The sequence below is a fragment of the Schistocerca gregaria genome, chromosome 1 (assembly GCF_023897955.1).
Source record: "Schistocerca gregaria isolate iqSchGreg1 chromosome 1, iqSchGreg1.2, whole genome shotgun sequence".
Taxonomy (NCBI): Eukaryota; Metazoa; Arthropoda; class Insecta; order Orthoptera; family Acrididae; genus Schistocerca; species Schistocerca gregaria.
The window spans coordinates 924076577-924100641 of NC_064920.1; the positions used below are offsets into that span (position 1 = coordinate 924076577).

A 24065-nucleotide genomic window follows, 5' to 3' on the forward strand; every position below is an offset into this window, starting at 1 on the left:
GAATTCCCGTTCATGCCATATCTCTTACTCCTCTTCTTCCTCGGTGGATCCTCCTGCTCCTCGTGGCGGTCGTAAAACGAGAAGTAGTAACGAAGGACGCAGATAAAGGCTGCGCTGAACTGCCACGCGGTCCCTTTCAGGCCGCTGCCGTGCTCAGATAAGCGAACGCTTTTCCTCCGTTGGACCGCAAAAGGCTTCTAACCCTCTGCTCTGCGTGAAAGAAAAATATAGTAAAATGCAAAGGCGAACCGCGTAAGAACTTTATCCCGAGGCTGATATTTTAAATCGCCAAAATTCTAAATTCGTATTCATGGGTGCTGTCAGACTCGGCTGAATACGCCGCTGCACGGCTTCCAGTGGGCTTCTTGGGTAGCAAACAAACACAGCTCCTTACGTTCTACACACCATGTAAAAAGCATCCCCTGTCAGTCACTCAAAGGCGTGTCACCTGGTGTATTACGCTAACTTCCCAGAAAGTTATTTTTCAGAGTCATCTCACCTTAGTTTTAATGTAACTGAAAATCACAGAATCTACTAATCTTACATTTATACAACACCAGCTGAGATTGCATGACCTTGCCTCACCTAATCTCTGGTGCACGATAAAATTAAGTATAACCAATGCGGTACAGTGTCATCCAAATCCAAGAATAAAATATACATTCATTTAACTAACAATATTAGGTTAATCGGCCATGGCGAAACCAAACTACAACCTACAGATTGTAATGTAGCAGATTCTCTGTCGACTTCGGTTGACAAGAATATGTCTAGAAATGGAAAAGTCAGTTGAATCAAAAAATAGTTCAAATGGCTCTGAGCACTGTGGGACTTAACTTCTGATGTCATCAGTCCCCTAGAACTTAGAACTACTTAAACCCAACTAACCTAAGGACATCACACACATCCAATCCATGCTTGTATCAGGATTCGAACTTGCGAGCATAGGGGTGGCGCGGTTGCAGACTGTAGCGCCTAGAACCACTCAACCACTCCAGCCGACAACAGTCAGTTGATTCAGTGATCTAAATCTTTCAGTACTGGCGATGAAGACAACACAACATTCACTCCCCGAGCGGAGAAAATCTCCGACCTGGCCGGGTCATGTCTTCTATGACATTCTGTCGTGCTATCCACTCAACGAGGAACGTCTTATATCAGGTGATAGAGTAAGAATTACTTCCGCACACTACAAATTTTCACGACTAGAATTAAGAATAATTAGTAATAATTAAAGTAAATGTAACGAACAATGTAGAAAGTAAGACGTTTACGCTTAACACAACACCTTTGCTGCCATAAACGGTAATTACAATTAATAACGAAAAATAACCGAAGGGTACGAATCCTGAAATGAAGAAATAAAGTTGTAGACAAATTTTAAAATGTTAAATGAATGAACTAAACCATCTGTTTGAATTCTGGAGAAGAAATTGATATATGCAATAAATAACCCCAAAATACACATATTTATCTGAGAATTAAATCCCCGTCATTCAAACACACAGCTTACCTATCTGGAGCTATTGATGGTTCTTCGAGTTATTTGACTGTAGGCTACAGTACATTCAGTGATGTCCCCCATAAAACTGTCTGGAAATGATCAAGCATGGGACGTGGACAATGATCCGCACTGAGCGCAGATGATTGCAGCGAAAAAATGGGTAACAGTATGATAGGGGTATAGAGAGCAAAAGAGTTATAGGCGATGAGGCCTTTAATGTCCCTTGAGAACAAACTGTTAGGATAGAGTAACACCGGACGATAACGCAACTATGAGTGTAAGCTTAAAATTTCGTCAAAGTCGAGATTATTGCTGGTGTAACACTTTGTGGCTGGGAGAGCAGAGGGCTTATCTGAAGCATCAGTTTAAGCAATACGACAGGCGTCCATCTGTGGGCTACCTTCTAGCATTTGTTTCTTACTAGGAATGTGCCAGTGTCACAAAGACGGAACCAATACCAAGGATCCTTGACTGACAGTGTTGCTTGGTAAGAGAATAATATGGTCTGATATTTACATCAGGACGCGTTAATACGTACGTCGACAAACGGTTTTGCTTAAAGTGTGTGATACCTAAGGAACAAACGATAAACTACCATCTAATACAGAGGCAGTGATAAGTTATAGACGCTGGTTTGCAGAAGCTCGAAGCCGGGAAGAATCTGAATAAGTCCCAATTTCAAAATATCCTTCAACACGGAAGTTATCTAGTATGTTTACACAAATTAAATTCTCAGAAATTGAGAATGAGCAACCAAAATGACAATGACATCAGACATTTGAACCACATAATACTATAATGCACAAAATGTAAGAGACTATTGTCGTTGGCAGTGCCACAAGTATCAGTACACTAATGATGAGTTTCCATGTGGTGAAAATTCTGTAGGAGTTGAAAAAAAAAAAAAAAAAAAAAAAAAAAAAAACGTTATCCAGGATATGACTGACTGCTTGTTACAAAAGCCTAAGCAGATTGTAACAAAAATTATTTGTTGACGATTCGTTAGGCAACAAAAATACACTGATTGCTTTTAAACCCAAACGTGGTAGAAACTTCGCAATGACTTCAGAGTTCCAGAAAATGCCATGTAAAACAGTCCTAAAGAGTATCAACAGAGAGAGACTTATAATTCAAAGAGAGCTGGAATAGAGCAGTGTGTGAGTGACAACAGGCACCGGACCGCAATACGGTCCGAAGTGATTGGTTCCGAAGGAAAGGAGTGTCATAGCAACAAGGTTATGTCAGCCTGCCCGTCCAGCTCCTTCTCACCCCGTCTCGCGGCGATGCTAGAAGCCTGTGACTACTATAATCTTATCCTATTGAGAGGTAGGTATCATTACTCTTTAGCGCCGAATGCGTTCTTACCGGTAGCTGGGTCACCGATTGGGGACGGTGTTTGCCACCTTAAGATTCTGGTAACGTCGCTGTAGTCATATTGACGGTCCTTACTTTCAACTGCATGTGATGCGAGTGGCCTTTCGGAACTTGAAACAACTATTTGTGGTGCCTAAATGTCGGCCCTCTCGGTGGAGACCGACAGTAAGGCAGATAGTGAGAAATTACTTTAAACTGGTGTCCAGCTGTGACGTCGAAGAGGATGTTGTCGCTGATCCAAAGACTCACTGTGGAGTTTAATCAGGGTAGGTAGTGGGTGGCTGGTGGCAGACTGATACACGTACTTTACCAGCCTGGCCCCAGTACCATATGTCGACCTTGAGCGACGATGCCGAGAAGCCAACTTAGGACTCGAGTAAAAGCGTAGGCGCAAATCTCTGGATATTGTAACGTTCCTCTTTGTTAATGATTAGTTTCTCGTGGGCTATAAGTGCTGGATATTATTTGGTCACTTTTTCAATTTATTCACGACCGTGATGTAGATTTCTCGGACACCTTCTCTTCTGCAAAATCCTGCCTGGCTTCATGACTGAAGTCTTAAAGACTCAACAGAATACCTAGACTAAGTCTTACGAATGATTGCGAAAAATTTATTCAATGTCACTAAGCGTGTACTCTTTTAAAAACATTACGTTTGGCGCTTATTAGTAAAATCTTTTAATACATGAACTTTTCATTTCTGTTTTGTCCTGAAAAGTATAGAAGTCAACTGGGCAGTTCGATATATCATAATGGCACGAATAAAATTTTATTCTTCGTATATTTCCCCCCTATTGTCGATTCCGACGCTTGCGCTATGGGTCACAGCACGAGATGACTATTCAACAGGCCAAATACATAACAAGATCGCTCTCCAATTTATTACACCAATTTTTTCGGACCCTATTCGTCGGATACGCATAACTGTACCAGAGTGATTTGTAAAACCTCACAGCACAGAATAATGATGGAGGCGGCTGTTCTGTTGGGTGTGTCATCGCTCGCAGAAGCGCAGAAGCGCAGTGTTCTGTGGAGACGTGCAGGAGCGGCGCCATCGTCCACGTCTTGAGCGGGATGGTCCTCTCTGCGGCCTCTCTGCGGCCTGCTACTGCTGTGGCCACCACAGTCTTGCGCATATGTGAAGCACGGAGATTCCTCCTTCAGTTTAGAAAGGTGGTTGCCAACCCTATAGCCAACATGTACGATCTTATCAAATTAATAAATCCACGACGTAAATTGCTAAATCTGCTGGAGGATTAAAACAAGTTTGCCCCTTGTTCGCCACGTTATATGCATTGCTGTCACAGGCTTTATTGAGGAAACGTTACACTTCCTTCCTAGACCTATAGAAAGCATCAACATTTCCATGAAAACCTACGCTGATGATATATTAGGAGTATTCCACATTGATTTACATTTTATTTTTGTCCATAATTTATGGTGCGCCATTTGACGCATCATTACAGTTGCTAGTATGAAGTACTTTTGTCTAAGAGTAGGTGGTAGCATAATCACGAGAAGTGTAAAATCTGCGCAGTACAACCCATTTTTGTATTGCTGTCCAGCTGCTCGTAGTTCCTCGATGTCATCGACAGGATGTCTGTGCAGAGATTTCTTCATGGCACCGAATAGATGAGAATGGGAAGGGGTAAAGTCAGGAAAATACGATGGCACCTCATTTCAGTGATGGCAGTCCTGATTTTCCGACTCGTATGGGGACGAGCGTTGTTGTGTTGCAAGAGCACTTTCTTGTGACGGTTCACACTCTCCACACGCTGCCACTAACCACCCGTCAACATCTGCAGTGATTACACACTTCTTTCGCAGATGCCACGTCTTCCAGCGCTGTCCATGTTGTCCGTCCACGTTATGAAAGCAGTTCGGTTTGTGGGTTGTACTCTGCAGGTGTAACACTTCTACTGGTTGTTCTGCCATATTTACTTAAAGTATTACATTCTTATAACAGTAACGATGAGTTAAATTGCGCACCGCGAATGAAAAAAGTATAACTTCAAGCAATCTACAGGGTATTTTATTACATTGAGACATCGAATATCCCAGAAACGACGTATCAGACAAAAAAACGGAAAAGTACCTATTCTGTATTTTAAAATGCTATCCAATTGTGCCAATGTTGAACCCCAACCTCACCCCCCGATGATGGGGAGAGGGGCAACTTTGAAATCTTAAGCAGGAACACCCCTTTTATTGTAGATTCAGGTTCTACAGGAAAAAATCCGTAACTTTTGTATGCAACACATTTGATGGTGCACGATAGATCGCACTGTAATGGGTAAGTAGCACAATAATTGTGTTGCAAAACGGTATTACGGTGATGAAAATGCACCGGATCAAAAAGAGAAAGTCAGAGATTTTCAATAATCAAGTTTGTTTGAGTTGTACCCTCTTAAGTCTCACCAACGGGTGCTCATTTGAGGCGTATCCTCTCGCCAACGGGGGCTTGTTTGTAATAATTATTTCACAGTAAGTACTCAAAAATATCGCCACGCTCTAGGATGTACTTATTTATCCTCACGTGGAATTATCCGACACAACTGAGACGTGTTCCCGATGTAATCTGCTGACTTGCATTTTTGGTACTGTGAATCGTGTTAGCCGGCCGCTGTGGCCGTGCGGTTCTAGGCGCTCCAGTCCGGAGCCATGCTGCTGCTTCGGTCGCGGGTTCGAATCCTGCCTCTGGCATGGATGTGTGTGCTGTCCTTAGGGTACTTAGGTTTAAGTAGTTCTACGTTCTAGGGGACTGATGACCTCTGATGTTTAGTCCCATAGTGCTCAGAGCCATTTTGAATCGTGTTATCGTACGTTGTTGGCACAAAATTATAAATCTCACCAAGTAATCACACATTTAATTTCATTTCGCTTTATTTGTTGAATATTTAAAGAGATGCTGCCTGATAGTTTAAAAAGCAGGTCATATATTACACAGTATTACATGTAAAGGTACATTCTTCCGCATTTCCTGCAAAATTTGTTTTGTGGAACAAAACAAGGAGAATAACAGTGAGTTACAAAGAAAAATAAATCAATTCTAGGAGATGGAGAGTTAAAATGATAAATGTTATTCATTTAGAAGAAAAAGCAGAAGAATAGAAAAGGGACGTATAAATAATGTGTCGTGTTGTTGCTTTTTCAGATGGAACAGCCTCGGCAAAAAATCAAGTAACCACACAAACAAACGAAAGTCAGACGAAATAATTTCTGGTGATCTTGCAGACCAAGACACTGGACCGCCTGTTCCGAAACACCGACGATTGCACACTTGATGTCATAATATCCTGAACAACGCGATGTAATAATATCCTGTACAATAATCTCGTTGAAACCACGTTTGCTTGTCGCAGATTCAAGGGGAGGTTTTCAAGCAATAGTGGATGTCGTCCTCCTACAATGTTCGATGTATATCACCATTTAAAGTGCCATCGATAAAGAGTGGGCCTCAGAGTTTATCAACAGTTATTCTACACCAAACATTCACATTCCACGGATGGTGATATTCTAACATGGCGTAACCAATCTTGGATTTCTACGTTCCAATAATGCATGCTGTGTCGATTAGTCGTACCTGCTTCGTGAAGGTCGAATCGTCAGAAAATAACACTACAAAAAAGGAATCGGATTTTCCCTGTATTTCCAGAAATGGCCATTGGCAAAATGTCATTCTATTCTGCAAATCATACCCATTGTGTTCCTGATAGAGGTAAATGTGAACCGAATGATATTTTCTACATTTCAAAGTTCAGCAGACAGTAGTGTGACTAATTCCAGACTCACGATTAAATTGTCGAGTGCTAATGTGGTGGTTGCGAGTCACGGCAACTAATATCGTCATTTATTCTCCCATGCAACTTTACTTCGAACGTGTCTTCTTCTTGGTTGTGTAGTTACCTGAGTGGAGAACTGTCGATCTACCTTACAAATGGCTCTGTGAACTATGGGACTTAACATCTGAGGTCATCAGTCCCCCAGAACTTAGAACCACTCAAACCTAACTGATCTAAGGACGTCACACGCAACCATGCCCCAGACAGGATTCGAACCTGCGACTGTACCAGTCGCGCGGTTTCGGACTGAAGCGCCTAGAACCGCTAGGCCACCGCGGCCGGCTCTACCTCACAAAAACAAACATGTAATCGCCATCTGTTGGGAAAACGTTGAGTGTGTAGGTTTACAGCATTATTAACGATCCTGCAATTTTCTCTTCTATCGTACTAGCCTGCATTCTAATTAATACTCGGTCAGTTTTTTTTATTATTATTATTCACCCCCACGCCCACCACGCCCTGCATTACGGGATGAGGGGAGGCTGTCAGCGGTGCAGGCAAGCAATAAAAAATTAATCGGATGAAAAAACACCCGAAATAGATGCAGGAGATAAATTAAAAGTTTTCAAAGGTGAAATAAAAATGTATGTTTATCCTCGACTTTTTATACTGCTAGTTAACAACAGTAATAATAAAATTTAAAATGAAATACAATTAACTATATATGTTGCTGAAACAGTGATGTATCAGAGAAGCACTTTCCTGTCACTAGAAATGTGATAGCTAGTAGGATGGATAAATGTCGAGGCAGAGTTCATGATATGGGAGGGAGAAAAGGTCGAAGTTTCGTCGTGAGAGCTTGTGCAGTATGTGTAAGTGGAGGGTTGGTAGGAAGTATTAGTTAAACATGGCAGCATTCGAGGTTGAGAAAGTAAAGAGGAAACGGTAGTATTATTGGAGTCGAGGGTGCAGATTGTTTGGAGTGTTCAGTTGATTGAGGAGACGGTCGGAATGTGATGTGTTGGTAAGGAATCTATGTTGGGGAAGGTGAATGGATGCGGAAAGAGAGGCTGAGTGCTTGGTGTTCGAGGATCTGGAGGGAATTATAGGGGCGGTTATCCTTTCAACATTTTCATAGCAAATGATAGGGTGTAGTACCCATGCTGGGCTAGTCAGTATGGTATTATGATAGTTTTAGCCTATTATGGATTTTCAGTTGGACGGCTAGTAGGTGGGTTTTTCACGTCAGGCCGGCCGCGGTGGTCTCGCGGTTCTTGGCGCGCAGTCCGGAACCGTGCGACTGCTACGGTCGCAGGTTCGAATCCTGCCTCGGGCATGGATGTGTGTGATGTCCTTAGGTTAGTTAGGTTTAAGTAGTTCTAAGTTCTAGGGGACTAATGACCACAGCAGTTGAGTCCCATAGTGCTCAGAGCCATTTGAACCATTTTTTTTTTTTTTCACGTCAGTTGCCGGTCGAAGGTTAGTCTAATGTACTTTAGTGTGTTAGTTAGCTGGATGGGACGGTCACAAATGGTGAGGTAGAAGCCGTGGAGACGGAAATTGCGGTTATTGCATGGGTTTTGGAGGGTTAATATTAAGGAGCCATTGGTTACACCTGGAGGTAAAGTAATTGAGATGGATTTGGAGGAATCGTTGGGATTTGTGGAATGTAGGATAGAGGGCGAGGAAGTCGGAGTCATCAGCATACTGAATAAGAAGGACGGGAGGAATGGTTTGGGCATATCAGCACTGTATAAGAGCTAAACGAGGCGGGAGGGGACGGAACCTCGAGGGATTCCTGTTGTGAGGTGGAAGGTACAGGTGTTAGTGTCAACATCGAAGGAACATAGGTGATTAGAGAGAAAGTATGTGATGAGGCGAACAAAGCTGATGTAAAGTGCATTAAAAGCAGACTGCGATGCCATACATGGTTGTATGCTTTCTCTAGGGTAAAGGTAGACACAGACGGTAGATTTACGGGTGTTGAGCTGTTGGGATAGAAGATGGATGAGGCTTAGGAATTGTTCATTAGCAGAGAAACGGGGACGGAAGCCACAGTGGGTATAAGGAATCAGATGAGCTTGGTGCAGTTGGCAATGTCTGTGATAGGAGAGAATGGATTCAAATACCTTGTTAAACACTAAGGTGAGGCAGATGGGATGGTATATGGAGGTATAGTAGGAGGTTTGTTTGATTTGAGGAAAAGCAGGAGTTTGGAGGTTTTCCACAGATCAGGATAGTAGCGTCCGAAGAGGACAGTATTATACAGGATTTCAAGGGTAGTGAGAAAGGAAACAGGGTATTATTTGAAGTGGCTACAGGTAATACGGTCTTCCATGACCAGGGAATGTGTACGTTTTCTCTGAAGTAATTGTTTTATGTCCTATGGTGTGATTGGGGTATTGAATCCTGTTTCGGGTATGTTGTTTAAGTACAGGAAGCTGGGAACTAGCGGTTGAACTGTGATATGTGTGTGTTCATAGACAGTGGCCAAAGTGAGGGTCGTCGCGGCTTAAGAAGATTTCGGAGAGATAAGATGCAAAGTAATTGGCTTTTCTCAGGTCATCTGGTAAGGGAAGGCTGTTAAGAAGTATAGGGTGGTAAGGGATGTAATTGGTGTCTGTAAGTCGGTGGAATGCTTTCCAATACTTTGAAGAGTTAATTGGAAGTGGAGCATTGAGGCTGGTGCATGTTTGGCGTCAGTTCCGGCGTTTTTTGGTGCTGAGCAAATTTTTAATGTATTGCTATAGTTGCCAGTCCTGTGTAAGTGTTCTCCTGTCACGACTCCAGAGAAGGAGTGACATGTGATGGGATTTACGGAGAAAGAGCATAGCTTGTGGTTGGAGATTGGGGCAATGAACGTATCTGGCTTTAGTATGGATATGAGCGTGGAGAGCATTATTTTTTCTCTTAACAACATTTCTATCATAAACCAACTAACTGTTACCAACATTATTCTAAAATTCATACAGGTAGTTAAAGTTTTTAAATTGCTATCACAATGCATCAGAATATTTGCATTATACGTAAAATTACAAATGGTACCCGAAGAGCATGTCAACTGTGCAATACAATGGTGTCCCTATTACAGACAGTTAATAGATTAAAGAAACCTGCAGCGGCACTCTTCCGAACGACTAGCATCACAAATTTGGGCTAATCCCACAAGCACTTCAATATAAGTTCAACAAATGCTGAATAAAAGTCATTAAAATGCATACGTCTCTTAAACCGAAGCAAACAGTATTACTTCGCTGATTAGCCAAAATACTGCTACATACAAATCAAATTAGGTACTTATATAAGCTAACGGTCCCTTAAAACACTACTAAAATGATAATGACAATCAAACCCTTATTATTTTAAAGAAATCAAGAAACTCAGAGCTCAGTTTGCCGAAGCATTTCATCACACGTCCGCAAGGATCTTACAGTAATGGAATCAAGGAGCAAATTATTCCCCCAAAATCACTAAACTCAAGTCCTAATCCGGTGACAGCTCCGCCGTGGCACGAAACCAAAAGAATGACACAGAATTAGCCCCAGAACAATGTCTGTAGTTTTCAGACATGTCTCGTATAAAATAACTATCTCCTTAAAATGAATTGTACGGTAGGAATAAATTAGAAACATATTATGTTTGTTTCGATGATTGTTGGTAGGAAAAGAAACGCACTGTCCAGTCACATACACGTAACCATTCTTCAGAATCTTGAATAACCACCTTTTTTAGCGCAGATGGATTCGAGACTTGTAAGAAAAAATTCAGTGAGGTTCTCTGACTCACCGGTTGGGGTCTGGTGCCACGCAACTCCTGTTTCGTTGGCAGCAGTGATAAGATTCCCAAGTTGAGGACCCATGGCGTGAACAGCCCACTGGAGATGATGCCAAAGAAGTAGGTCAAAGGGGTCATCACATCACTCTGCATTGTTGCCAAATGGCCATATATGTGACAAAGTTGCACTGACGAAATGGCGGGTAATTTAAATTCTTCAAGAAAATGAGTCAAGTTGGCTACCTCTACTAACTTCATCCCATCCCCTCCCCTCTCTCCTTCTCTCCCTTCCCCAAACCCCATCAGCAAATTCGTGGGAAAAGGACTCAGCCTGTGCTGGACAGCTGGATGGGATGAACTTAAGTCTTTATTTTTTATGTATTGCGATATTTATTTAAACAATTTGAGTTGTCATTGATTGATCACTAGACAGTACCTAAATACAGTGTTTTCACCTTGAGGTCCAAAGCCCAACTGAGCTAGTTTACAGTGACTCAGGAAAACAAAGTTGAAGCTAGAAGTTGTTGTGGAGCGTAACAGACGATTGTCTCACTGCCAGAAGGCGCTTTTCATCCCCCCCCCCCCCCAATCCCTCTCCCACGATGTAATCTAAGATGGTGGTTCAGGGAGAAAATGGAGGGAACTCTGTTAAGTCTGTGTCTAGCTACGGGAGTGGGAGCTTAACATAGCATGTACAAGGCATTCCTCATTTAAGAACACAGATTATTTATTTCATAAATTGCAATACGCCTCGAAATTGAGTCTGGAGCTTTAAACAATTTAGACGAAGATAAACAATTCTACAGTTTCTAATTCCCAGCACGCAAGGCTTTCAAATGGCTCTGAGCACTATGGGACTTAACATCTGAGATTATCAGTCCCCTAGAATTTAGAACAACTTAAACCTAACTAACCTAAGGACATCACACACATATATGCCCGAGGCAGGATTCGAACCTGCAACCGTAGTGGTCGCTCGGTTCCAGACTGTAGCGGCTAGAACCGCTCGGCCACCCCGGACGGCCATCACGTAAGAAACCATGTAGTTACACTGTCATACGTGGCTTAAATGTATGTAGAAAACATTCTCACCTGTCACCACACACGCAGGCTACCCAGATTCGGAGTGAGCTGAAGGGACTTGTAACCCACGGTGTCCGTGCCAGCCGCTGGTAGAAGCCACACGCTGGGCTTGCACCTCTGGCACGCGCTAGCTGCGGGCGGCCAAGCACTAGGCACTTACTGCTGCGCTTGAAATACCCGCAGCCTCACACCTCACCCCTGTGTACCCCGTACATAGTTGAACACGAACTACTTCAGGAGTTGAAACTTCCTGGCAGTTTAAAACTGTGTGTCCGACTGAGACTCGAACTCGGTCCCGAGTGCAAATCTCATTCTGGATACTTCAGGAGTTATTAAATCTCGTGTTCAAGCAGTGAGTGGAACATTGTCACAAACATATTTTCAAGATGTCATAGGAACTGTTCTACCTGTCAGGAGTCAAAGCAGGAATAGCACAATGGGGTGTAAGCCTTTACATCAGGAAAGAAATGGAACCCAGCGGAGTTGCGATAAGGTATGTAAACGAACGGCTGATGTGGATAGATTTGACAGTGTCTAGCAAGAAAATTTGGATTGTGTCAGTATATTCGCATTGCGAAGGGACAGATCAAGATAAGATGGATAGTTTTTATGAGGCACTCAGTGATGTAGTTGTTAGAGTAAAGGACAAGGGCAGTATTCTGCTCATGGGGGATTTTAACTCCAGGATTGGAATTCGAACAGATGGGTATGAAAAGGTTATGGGTAAATTTAAAGAGGATATGGAGGTCAACAGGAACGGGAAACATCTCTTGGATTTCTGTGCCAGTATAGGCTTAGTAATCACAAACTCCTTTTTAAAAACATAAGAACATTCACCGGTATACTTGGGAAGGCAGGGGAACCAGATCTGTCATTGTCTATATAATAACAGATCTGGAATTCAGGAAGGCTGTGAGGTACACACGCGTATTCAGGGGATTCTTTGATGACACTGATCATTATTTAATCTGCAGTGAAATTGGGATTGTGAGGCCGAAATTGCAGGAGGTAATGTCCGTATGTAGGAGAATAAGAGTGGAGAAACTTCAGGATAAGGAAATCAGGCACAAGTACATAACAGCGATCTCACAAAGGTACCAGTCAGTTGAATGTAGTCAATTACAGTCATTGGAAAAGGAATGGACAAGGTACAGGGACACAGTAATAGAAGTGGCTAAAGAATGTCTTGGAACAGTAGTGTGTAAAAGTAGGATGAAGCAAACAGCTTGGTGGAATGACAAAGTCAAGGCAGCCTGTAAAAGGAAAAAGAAGGGGTATCAAAAATGGCTACATACTAGAACTCATGTAGACAGAGAAAGTTATGTTGAAGAAAGAAACAAAGCCAAACAGATAAATGCAGCATCCAAGAAGATATCTTGGGAAGACTTTGGAAACAGGTTGGAGACTATGGGTCAAGCTGCTGGAAAACCATTCTGGAGAGTAATTAGCAGTCTTCAAAAGGGAGGTAAGAAGGAAATGACAAGTATTTTTGACAGGTCAGGAAAACTGCTTGTGAATCCTGTGGATGCCTTGGGCAGATGGAGAGAATATTTTGAAGAGTTGCTCAATGTAGGTGAAAATACGATCAGTAATGTTTCAGATCGAGGTAGAAGGGAATAGGAATGATGATGGAGATAGCATCACATTTGAGGAAGTGGAGAAAATGGTCAATAGATTGCAGTGCAATCAAGCAGCTGGGGTGGATGAAATTAAGTCGGAACTCATCAAATACAGTGGAATGTCAGGTCTTAAATGGCTATACAGGATAATTGAAATGGCCTGGGAGTCGGGACAGGTTCCATCAGACTGGACAAAAGCAGTAATCACACCAATCTTTAAACATGGAAACAGAAAAAATTGTAACAACTACAGAGGTATCTCTTTAATCAGCGTTCTGGGTAAAATCTTCTCAGGTATTGTTGAAAGGAAAGTGCGAGTATTAGTTGAGGGCCAATTGGATGAAAATCAGTGTGAGTTTAGGCCTCTTAGAGGTTGTTAGGACCAGATCTTTAGCTTACGTCAAATAATGGAGGAGTGTTATGAGTGGAACAGGGAATTGTATCTATGCTTTATAGATCTAGAAACGGCATATGACCGGGTTCCTAGGAGGAAGTTATTGTCTGTTCTACGAGATTATGGAATACGAGGAAAACCTTTGCAAGCAGTCAAAGGTCTTTACATGGATAGTAAGGCAGCAGTTAGAGTTGACGGTAAATTGAGTTCATGGTTCAGAGTAGTTTCGGGGGTAAGACAAGGCTGCAACCTGTCTCCACTGTTGTTCATATTATATATGGATCATGTTGAAAACAATAGACTGGCGGGTAGAGATTAAGATATGTGAACACAAAATAAGCAGTCTTGCATATGCGGATGACTTAGTTGTGATGGCAGATTCGATTGAAAGTTTGCAAAGTAATATTTCAGAGCTAGATCAGAAATGAAAGGACTATGGTATGAAGATTAGCATCTCCAAAACGAAAGTAATGTCAGTGGGAAAGAAATATAAACGAATTGAGAGCCAAATAGGAGAAACAAAGTTAGAACAGGTGGACGGTTTCAAGTACTTAGGATGCATATTCTCACAGGATGGCAACATAGTGAAAGAACTGGAAGCGAGGTGTAGCAAAGCTAATGCAGTGAGCGCTTAGCTACGATCTACTCTCTTCTGCAAGAAGGAAGTCAGTACCAAGACTAAGTTATCTGTGCACCGTTCAATCTTTCGACCAACTTTGTTGTATGGGAGCGAAAGCTGGGTGGATTCAGGTTACCTTATCAACAAGGTTGAGGTTACGGATATGAAAGTAGCTAGGATGATTGCAGGTACTAGTAGATGGGAACAATGGCAGGAGGGTGTCCACAATGAGGAAATCAAAGAAAAACTGAGAATGAACTCTATAGATGTAGCAGACAGGGCGAACAGGCTTAGATGGTGGGGTCATGTCACACGCATGGGAGAAGCAAGGTTACCCAAGAGACTCATGGGTTCAGCAGTAGAGGATAGGAGGAGTCGGGGCAGACCAAGGAGAAGGTACCTGGATTCGGTTAAGAATGATTTTGAAGTAATAGGTTTAACATCAGAAGAGGCACCAATGTTAGCACTGAATAGGGGATAATGGAGGAATTTTATAAGGGGGCTATGCTCCAGACTGAGCGCTGAAAGACATAATCAGTCTTAAATGATGACGATGATGATGATGATGATCATAGGAACTAAATGTAACACTGCACAAATAGAGGGAGCCTTGGAAGTGAGACAAGAATATTTAACCAATTTGTATTGCAATTACACATTTTATTCCGAATAATACCACCAGCACCGTTCAATAATGACTCTGAAGATGTCGCGACATACTTTTGAAACCTTCCTGAGACACATTGCAACTTCTCTTGTCTTTGAGCACGAGCTGCGTCAGAAGTTATTAAATCCAATTCAACATATCTCTAAGTACACTTTTAAAAAGATCTCTGCACTGTAGTCTGCCTCAAGTGTGCGTTGTATGCCGTCACAGATGAACACTGACTCTAGAAAGAGCCATCCTCCTTTAGGCACCACGCGCACATTTCCGGGGAATACATCCCAAAACCGATATCAGCGGAAATATTCAATTTTACGCTCTAATGCGACTGGAATGCAGTTGTAGGCGAAGGAGTAGAAGAAAAGTTTACAGAAGAATATGGGCTTGGGACAAGGAATGAAAGAGGAGAAAGACTAACTGAGTTCTGTAACCAGTTTCAGCTAGTAATAGCATATACCCTGTTCAAGAATCACAAGAGGAGGAGGTATACTTGGAAAAGGCCGGGAGATACGGGAAGATTTCAATTAGATTACATCATGGTCAGGCAGAGATTCCGAAATCAGATACTGGATTGTAAGGAGTACCCAGGAGCAGATATAGACTCGGATCACAATTTAGTTGTGATGAAGAGTAGGCTGAAGTTCAAGACATTAGTCAGGAAGAATCAATACGCAAAGAAGTGGGATACGGAAGTTCTAACGAATGACGAGATACATTTGAAGTTCTCTAACGCCATAGATACAGCAATAAGGAATAGCGCAGTAGGCAGCACAGTTGAAGAGGAATGGACATCTCTAAAAAGGGCCATCAAAGAAGTTGGGAAGGAAAACATAGGTACAAAGAAGGTAGCTGCGAAGAAACCGTGGGTAACAGAAGCAATACTTCAGTTGATTGATGAAAGGAGGAAGTACAAACATGTTCCGGGAAAATCAGGAATACAGAAATACACCCCTGGAAATGGAAAAAAGAACACATTGACACCGGTGTGTCAGACCCACCATACTTGCTCCGGACACTGCGAGAGGGCTGTACAAGCAATGATCACACGCACGGCACAGCGGACACAACAGGAACCGCGGTGTTGGCCGTCGAATGGCGCTAGCTGCGCAGCATTTGTGCACCGCCGCCGTCAGTGTCAGCCAGTTTGGCGTGGCATACGGAGCTCCATCGCAGTCTTTAACACTGCTAGCATGCCGCGACAGCGTGGACGTGAACCGTATGTGCAGTTCACGGACTTTGAGCGAGGGCGTATAGCGGGCATGCGGGAGTCCGGGTGGACGTACCGCCGAATTGCTCAACACGTGGGCCGTGAGGTCTCCACAGTACATCGATATTGTCGCCAGTGGTCGGCGGAAGGTGCACGTGCTCGTCGACCTGGGACCGGACCGCAGCGCCGCACGAATGCATGCCAAGACCGTAGGATCCTACGCAGTGCCGTGGGGGACCGCACCGCCACTTCCCAGCAAATTAGGGACACTGTTGTTCCTGGGGTATCGGCGAGGACCATTCGCAACCGTCTCCATGAAGCTGGGCTACGGTCCCGCACACCGATAGGCCGTCTTCCGCTCATACCCCAACATCGTGCAGCCCGCCTCCAGTGATGTCGCGACAGGCGTGAATGGAGGGACGAATGGAGACGTGTCGTCTTCAGCGATGAGAGGCGCTTCTTCCTTGGTGCCAGTGATGGTCGTATGCGTGTTTGACGCCTTGCAGGTGAGCGCCACAATCAGGACTGCATACGACCGACGCACACAGGGCCAACACACGGCATCATGGTGTGGGGAGCGATCTCCTACACTGGCTGTACACCTCTGGTGATCGTCGAGGGTACACTGAACAGTGCACAGTACATCCAAAGCGTCATCGAACCCATCGTTCTACCATTCCTAGACCGGCAAGGGAACTTGCTGTTCCAACAGGACAATGCACGTCCGCATGTATCCCGTGCCACCCAACGTGCTCTAGAAGGTGTAAGTCAACTACCCTGGCCAGCAAGATCTCCGGATCTGTCCCCCATTGAGCATGTTTGGGACTGGATGAAGCGTCGTCTCACGCGGTCTGCACGTCCAGCACGAACGCTGGTCCAACTGAGGCGCCAAGTGGGAATGGCATGGCAAGCCGTTCCACAGGACTTCATCCAGCATCTCTACGATCGTCTCCATGGGAGAATAGCAGCCTGCATTGCTGCGAAAGGTGGATATACACTGTACTAGTGCCGACATTGTGCATGCTCTGTTGCCTGTGTCTATGTGCCTGTGGTTCTGTCAGTGTGATCATGTGATGTATCTGACCCCAGGAATGTGTCAATAAAGTTTCCCCTTCCTGGGACAATGAATTCACGGTGTTCTTATTTCAATTTCCAGGAGTGTACAAGTCGCTGAGGAATGAAATAAACAGGAAGTGCAGGTAAGCTAAGACGAAATGGCTGCAGGAAAAATGTGAAGACATAGAAAAAGATATGATTGTCGGAAGGACAGACACAGCATACAGGAAAGTCAAAACAATCTTTGGTGACATTAAAAGCAACGGTGGTAACATTAAAAGTACAACGGGAATTCCACTGATAAATGCAGAGGAGAGAGCAGGTAGTTGGAAAGAATACATTGGAAGCCTCTATGAGAGTGAAGATTTGTCAGATGTGATAAAAGAAGAAACAGGAGTCGATTTAGAAGAGATAGGGGATCCAGTATCCGAATAGGATTTTAAAAGAACTTTGGAGGACTTACGGTCAAATAAGGCAGAAGGGATAGATAACATTCCATCAGAATTTCTAAAATCGTTGGGGGAAGTGACAACAAAACGAATATTCAAGTTGGTGTGTAGAATATATGAGTCTGGCGACATACCATCTGACTTTCGGAAAAGCATCAACCACACAATTCCGAAGACGGCAAGAGCTGACAAGTGCGAGAATTTTCGCACAATCAGCTTAACAGCTCATGGATCAAAGCTGCTTACAAGAATAATATACAGAAGAATGGAAAAGAAAATTGAGAATGTGCTAGGTGACGATCAGTCTGGCTTTAGAGAGGCAATTCTGACGTTACGGCTAATAATGGAAGCAAGGCTAAAGAAACATCAAGACACGTTCATGGGATTTGTCGGCCTGGAAAAAGCGTTTGACAATGTAAAATGGTGCAAGCTGTTCGAGATTCAGAAAAAAAAGTAGGGGTAAGCTATAGGGAGAGACGGGTCATATACAATATGTGCAACAACCAAGAGGGAATAATAAGAGTGGACGATCAAGAACGAAGTGCTCGTATTAAGAAGGGTGTAAGACAACGCTATAGCCTTTCGCCCCTACTCTTCAATCTGTACATCGAGGAAGCAATAATGAAAATAAAAGAAAGGTTCAGGAGTGGAATTAAAATACAAGGTGAAAGGATATCAATGATATGATTCGCTGATGACATTGCTACCCTGAGTGAAAGTGAAGCAGAATTAAATGATATGCTGAACGGAATGAACAGTCTAATGAGTACACAGTATGGTTTGAGAGTAAATCGGAGAAAGACGAAGGTAATGAGAAGTAGTAGAAATGAGAACAGCGAGAAACTTAACATCATGATTGATGCTCACGAAGTCAATGAAGTTAAGGAATTCTGCTACCTAGGCAGTAAAATCACCAATGACGGACGGAGCAAGGAGGACATCAAAAGCATACTCGCTATAGCAAAAAAGGCATTTCTGGCCAAGAGAAGTCTACTAATATCAAATACCGGCCTTAATTTGAGTAAGAAATTTCTGAGGATGTACGTCTGGAGTACAGCATTGTATGGTAGTGAAACATGGACTGTGGGAAAACCGGATCAGAAGAGAATCGAAGCATTTGAGACGTGGTGCTATAGACGAATGTTGAAAATTAGGTGGACTGATAAGGTAAGGAATGAGGAGATTCTACGCAGTATCGGAGAGGAAAGGAATATGTGGAAAACACTGATAAGGAGAAGGGACAGGATGATAGGACATCTGCTAAGACATGAGGGAATGACTTCCATGGTACTAGAGGGAGCTGTAGAGGGCAAAAACTGTAGAGGAAGACAGAGATTGAAATACGTCAAGCAAATAATTGAGGACGTAGGTTGCAAGTGCTACTTTGAGATGAAGAGGTTAGCACAGGAAAGGAATTCGTGGCGGGCCGCATCAAACCAGTCAGAAGACTAATGACCCCCCTCCCCCCCACCCCCCCCCCCCCCCCAAAAAAAAGAACGCTCTACAATGACGATATCTGGAATCTGGAAGTCGAAGTAAATATCCATCTAACTCTAAACAGTATACTCACCAATATTCGAGTTGCCTGTTTGAAGTCGCTGACAGAAAGAGAAAAATGTCTATGTTCTACACTTTTCTGAAATGCGGAATGTATAATTTATATTTGCTGCTGGGGTCAGGGATGTTAAAGCTCTTTTTTTGCTGGTCGCGGTGGCCAAGGGGTTCTAGTTGCTTTACTCCGGAACTGCGCGACTGATACGGTCTCAGGTTCGAATGCTACCTCGTGCATGGATGTGTGTGATGTCCTTAGGTTAGTTAGGTTTAAGTAGTTCTAAGCTCCATGGGACTGATGACCTCAGATGTTAAATTCCATAGTGCTCAGAGCCATTTGAACCATTTTCTTTTTTATTTTCCTCATTTCTCGAAGCACACTGGTGTCTAAGTACAGAAAAAATCAGAATAATTAAATGTCTTAAATTTTATGACATATTTCGAATCCGATAAGATTACGTGTAAAAAAACACAAACAGCATTCGAGGTACTGTCGTACATACAAGAAAAAGTGGTTGGAATTTTCGGTGTCCTACAAATGTTGATTTGGAGATACTCTGAAGCCACAACAGAGGTGGAGGTGGGGGTCACAATCCCACCTGTCCAAACCAGAGGATGATGGCATGCTTGGACTTTACAAATCGAAATATGGTATTGCTTCTGAATGAAGTGGTTTTCCACAGAAATACCGCGACATTGAATACAGACGGTGATTGCTGAGTGTGTGTATCAACAGACCAAAAGCATGGGTGCACGTCGCCGGCGGTGTAAGCTCTTAATAAAGACGCCATTCCCACAGAATTTAGAAAGTGATTAACTAAGGAACGGGCTATTATGTCGATATTTGCAACTCCCTCATTCGACCGCTTGTTATTTCTGAAGCTAACAAACATCATTTTTTCCGCATTCTATCTCGACTCTTTGTCAGAGGTTCTGTGATACATCTACTGGCCTGTAGGGAGGATGACGCTTAATTGAGAATGATCACATACAGTAGGTGGTGTGATATTTTACGAATGGCTTAAAAAATCCAACGCTAGACTGAGGTCGTACGGAATACATAAATCGCTATGATGAATACATTTTCTTTTCAGATCTATAGCAGTACACATTCTGTCTCTGATTTCGAAGCAAGTCTCTCCATTCAACCACATACTTATGTTGGATCCTATGGAGGTGTCTTTTAATAATTACAGCCACTAGCGAATCATCCTGAAAATTCAATCTTTGATCCATACTCAGTTTTCATCCCCTCGTTTTCTGAACATCTTTAGGTATGCGTGGCTCAAGAGCGGGTACATCACAGGAAAACTTCGCCAGAAGACGATGGGTACGAAACTCATTGAAACGTTGCCACAAGACGACTCCACCACTCGGCTGATAACCCGAGAAGAATTCATAAACAGAATGACATGATAAATGTGAACTTCAGGGTTAATTATTAAAAATTGTGACATGTGCTGTAAATTGTGCAGTTGTATTACAGTGTTAAGATGCGCGAGGTGCATAATATGTATGCCCATGTAGCATTTCTTTGCAATGGAAAATACAAGATCCACTCATTATTGCACTGATTATCAAACATAATGCAACACAACCTAAATCTAGATAACAACAAATTGGATGTCAAACGTAATATCCAAAACCAAACAACCAAAGAAACGAAATAAAATAAAAAAAAAACAAAAAATAAAACAAAGGCCACAGGAAAAAAAAAAAAAAAACAGGAATAGCCCCTCGCCACTTCCACGTTTGTTATTCCCGGACTCGACCAAGAGCGAGACGTTAATGCTTTAGCTATATTCTTCAGAAGCCCGTCTTTTACGGTTGCACTGTTAAACTGCACACATCACTCTATCCATATATGAAAAGCGTCATACAGCAGATAGAGCGCGCGTATAGTGGCATATATAGACACTTCCACCTTATATCTGACCCATGCTTCGGGATGTAACTTTGTCATATATGGTTGAAAATATGGAAATTTATGGTAAGGGCTCATGAGACCAAACTGCTGAGGTGATCGGCCCCTAAGCTTACACACAACTTAGTCTAACTTAAACTAACTTACGCAAAGTACGACACACATACCCATCCCCGAGGGAGGACTCGAAAGCCGCGCGGACCGTGAAAAGACGCCTCAGACCTTTCGGCTACCCCGCGTGGCCATATATGGTTGAATTTATTGTTAAATATACTATTATATTTACTGCACATAAACGTTTTACCGTTTCAAAAATTGTGAGGTGAGGAGGGGACTATGGAATATATCAGAAGGTTTGAAGATGTGAACGCACACTTGTAAACTATAGTAGCAATTATGGAAATAATCTTTGAACATATTATATGTTATAACATATTGTATGTTATAACTCATCTCCTACTGTTTCGACCATATGTCCTCCGAAAGATAACAATCAATTTTCTTCGGGAAGGTTTTCACAGCTTCAACGACCGTATGGGCACGTATAAAAAGCTACGTGTCTCATATATTGACCCAGACTACAGCATATTCGAAGTGTATCGGAATCGGTATTTGGGTAGTGCTACTGTTAATACTGTTACTGTTACTGTTCGAAAATCAATTAAAAAACTTCTCAAAAGCTCAAGAAAATTTTCAAGAGGAAAATAAGCCTTAAAATAAATGTTCACAGTTTGAAAAATAGCAAGAGTACTCTGAGCCGTCTTCTTAGCGTAGTTAAAAGTGTATTTACTTGAAACAAATTCACAATACTAAGGTTACAGTGAGATACTCTCAAAATGTGGACACTTTAACTACCAGATCACCCTCAGCTCAGAGGCAGAAGTTCCAGAATAACAATTATCAACAATTAATTAACAAGCCGGAAGTTCCGCAGAACTTGGCACGCTGGAGAGGACTAAAAATGTAGGCACAACCGAGCCAAATGAAATAACAACTACATCGAAGTGGTGTGGGAAAACACAGTGCACTAGGGGCATAGAACTTAAACAGTAACCACTTAAGGACAGAACCGAAGAACAATTTCCAAACAAGTAGTAACATTCAATATAGCGGCTCACAAATAACGGTAGTAACCAGCTGAGCAGCTCAAGTGGACGCTCTGCTGTAAATAATTGGGTGAGAGGCCACAAACTGCCGAGACGCTAGTCAGCTCCGCCGTACGACGCGCTACTCCTCTGAGACATTCAACTGGCTGCTCGTAAGCCTCCGCTCCCTCCCAGGCGCACTCCTTACCCGCGAGGCTCCAGCCGGTCGGCAGCCCCCGTCGCAGTGGGGTCGCCAACACCTGCTGTCCGCCAGCTCCCTCTCCACACTCCTTCCACATCTTCGCAATCGCTCCCTCTTAAGCAGTCGCCAAATGAAAGAGATCACTCACTGATTATGTGTGTGTGGTGGTCTTGTGTCCCGAGACTGGTTTGATGCAGCTCTCGATCCTTCTCTATACTGTGCAAGCTTCTTCACTTCCCAGTACTGACTGCAACCTACATCCTTCTGAATCTGCTTCGTGTATTCATCTCTTGGTCTCCCTCTACGATTTTTACCCTCCACGCTGCCCTCCAGTACTAAATTTGTGATCCCCTGTTGCCTCAGAACATGTCATACCAACCGGTCCCTTCTACTTCTCAAGTAGTGCCACAAACTCCTCTTCTCCCGAATTTTATTCAATACCTCCTCATTAGTTATGTGACCTACCGATCTAATCTTCAGCATTCTTCTGTAGCACCACATTTCGAAAGCTTCTATTCTCCTCTTGTCCAAACTGTTTATCGTCCATGTTTCACTTCCATACATGCCTACACTCCATACAAATATTTTCAGAAATGACTTCCTGACACTTAAATCTATACTCGATGTTAACAAATTTATCTTCTTTCGAAACGCTTTTCTTGCCATTGCCAGTCTACATTTTATATCGTCTCTACTTCGACCATCATCAGTTATTTTGCTCCCCAAATAGCAAAGCTCCTTTACTGCTTTAAGTGTCTCACTTCCTAATCTAATTCCCTCAGCGTCACCCGACTTAATTCGACTACATTCGATTATCCTCGTTTTGCTTTTGTTGATTTTCATCTTATATCCTCTTTTCAAGACACTGTCCATTCCGTTCGACTGCTCTTCCAAGTCTTTTGCTGTCTCTGACAGAATTATAATGTCATCGGCGAACCTCATAGTTTTTATTTCTTCTCCGTGGATTTTAATACCTACTCAGAACATTTCTTTTGTTTCCTTTACTGCTTGATCAATATACAGATTGAATAACATCGGGGAGAGGCGACAACCCTGTCTCACTACTTTCCCAACCACTGCTTCCCTTTCATGTCCCTCGACTCCTATAACTTCCATCTGGTTTCTATACAAATTGTAAATAGCATTTCGCTCCTTGTATTTTATCCCTGCCACCTTCACAATTTGAAAGACAGTATTCCAATCAACATTGTCAAAAGCTTTCTCTAAGTCCACAAATGCTAGAAACGTAGGTTTGCCTTTCCTTAATCTTTCTTCTAAGATAAGTCGTAAGGTCAGTATTGCCTCACGTATTGCAACATTTCTACGGAATCCAAACTAATCTTCCCCGAGGTCGGCTTCTACCAGTTTTTCCATTCGTCTTTACAGAATTCGCGTTAGTATTTTGCAGCTGTGACTTAATAAACTGATAGTTCGGTAATTTTCACATCTGTCAACACCTGCTTTCTTTGGGATTGGAATTATTATATTCTTCTTGAAGTCTGAGGGTATTTCGCCTGTCTCATATATCTTGCTTACCAGATGGTAGAGTTTTGTCAGGACTGGCTCTCCCAAGGCCGGCAGTAGTTCTAATGGAATGTTGTCTACTCCCGGGGCCTTCTTACGACTCAGGTCTTTCAGTGCTCTGTGAAACTCTTCACGCAGCATCGTATGTCCCATTTCATCTTCACCTACATCCTCTTCCATTTTTATAGTATTCTCCTCAATTACTTCGCCCTTGTACAGACCCTCTATACACTCCTTCCACCTTTCTGCTTTCC

General features: G+C 42.9%; 1 protein-coding gene across 1 annotated transcript in view; it reads right to left on the reverse strand.

Moving 5' to 3' along the window:
* Positions 1–24065, reverse strand: part of LOC126281649 (uncharacterized) — a 61270-nt gene that overhangs the window by 18754 nt on the left and 18451 nt on the right. The gene's annotated exons all lie outside the window — the stretch shown is intronic.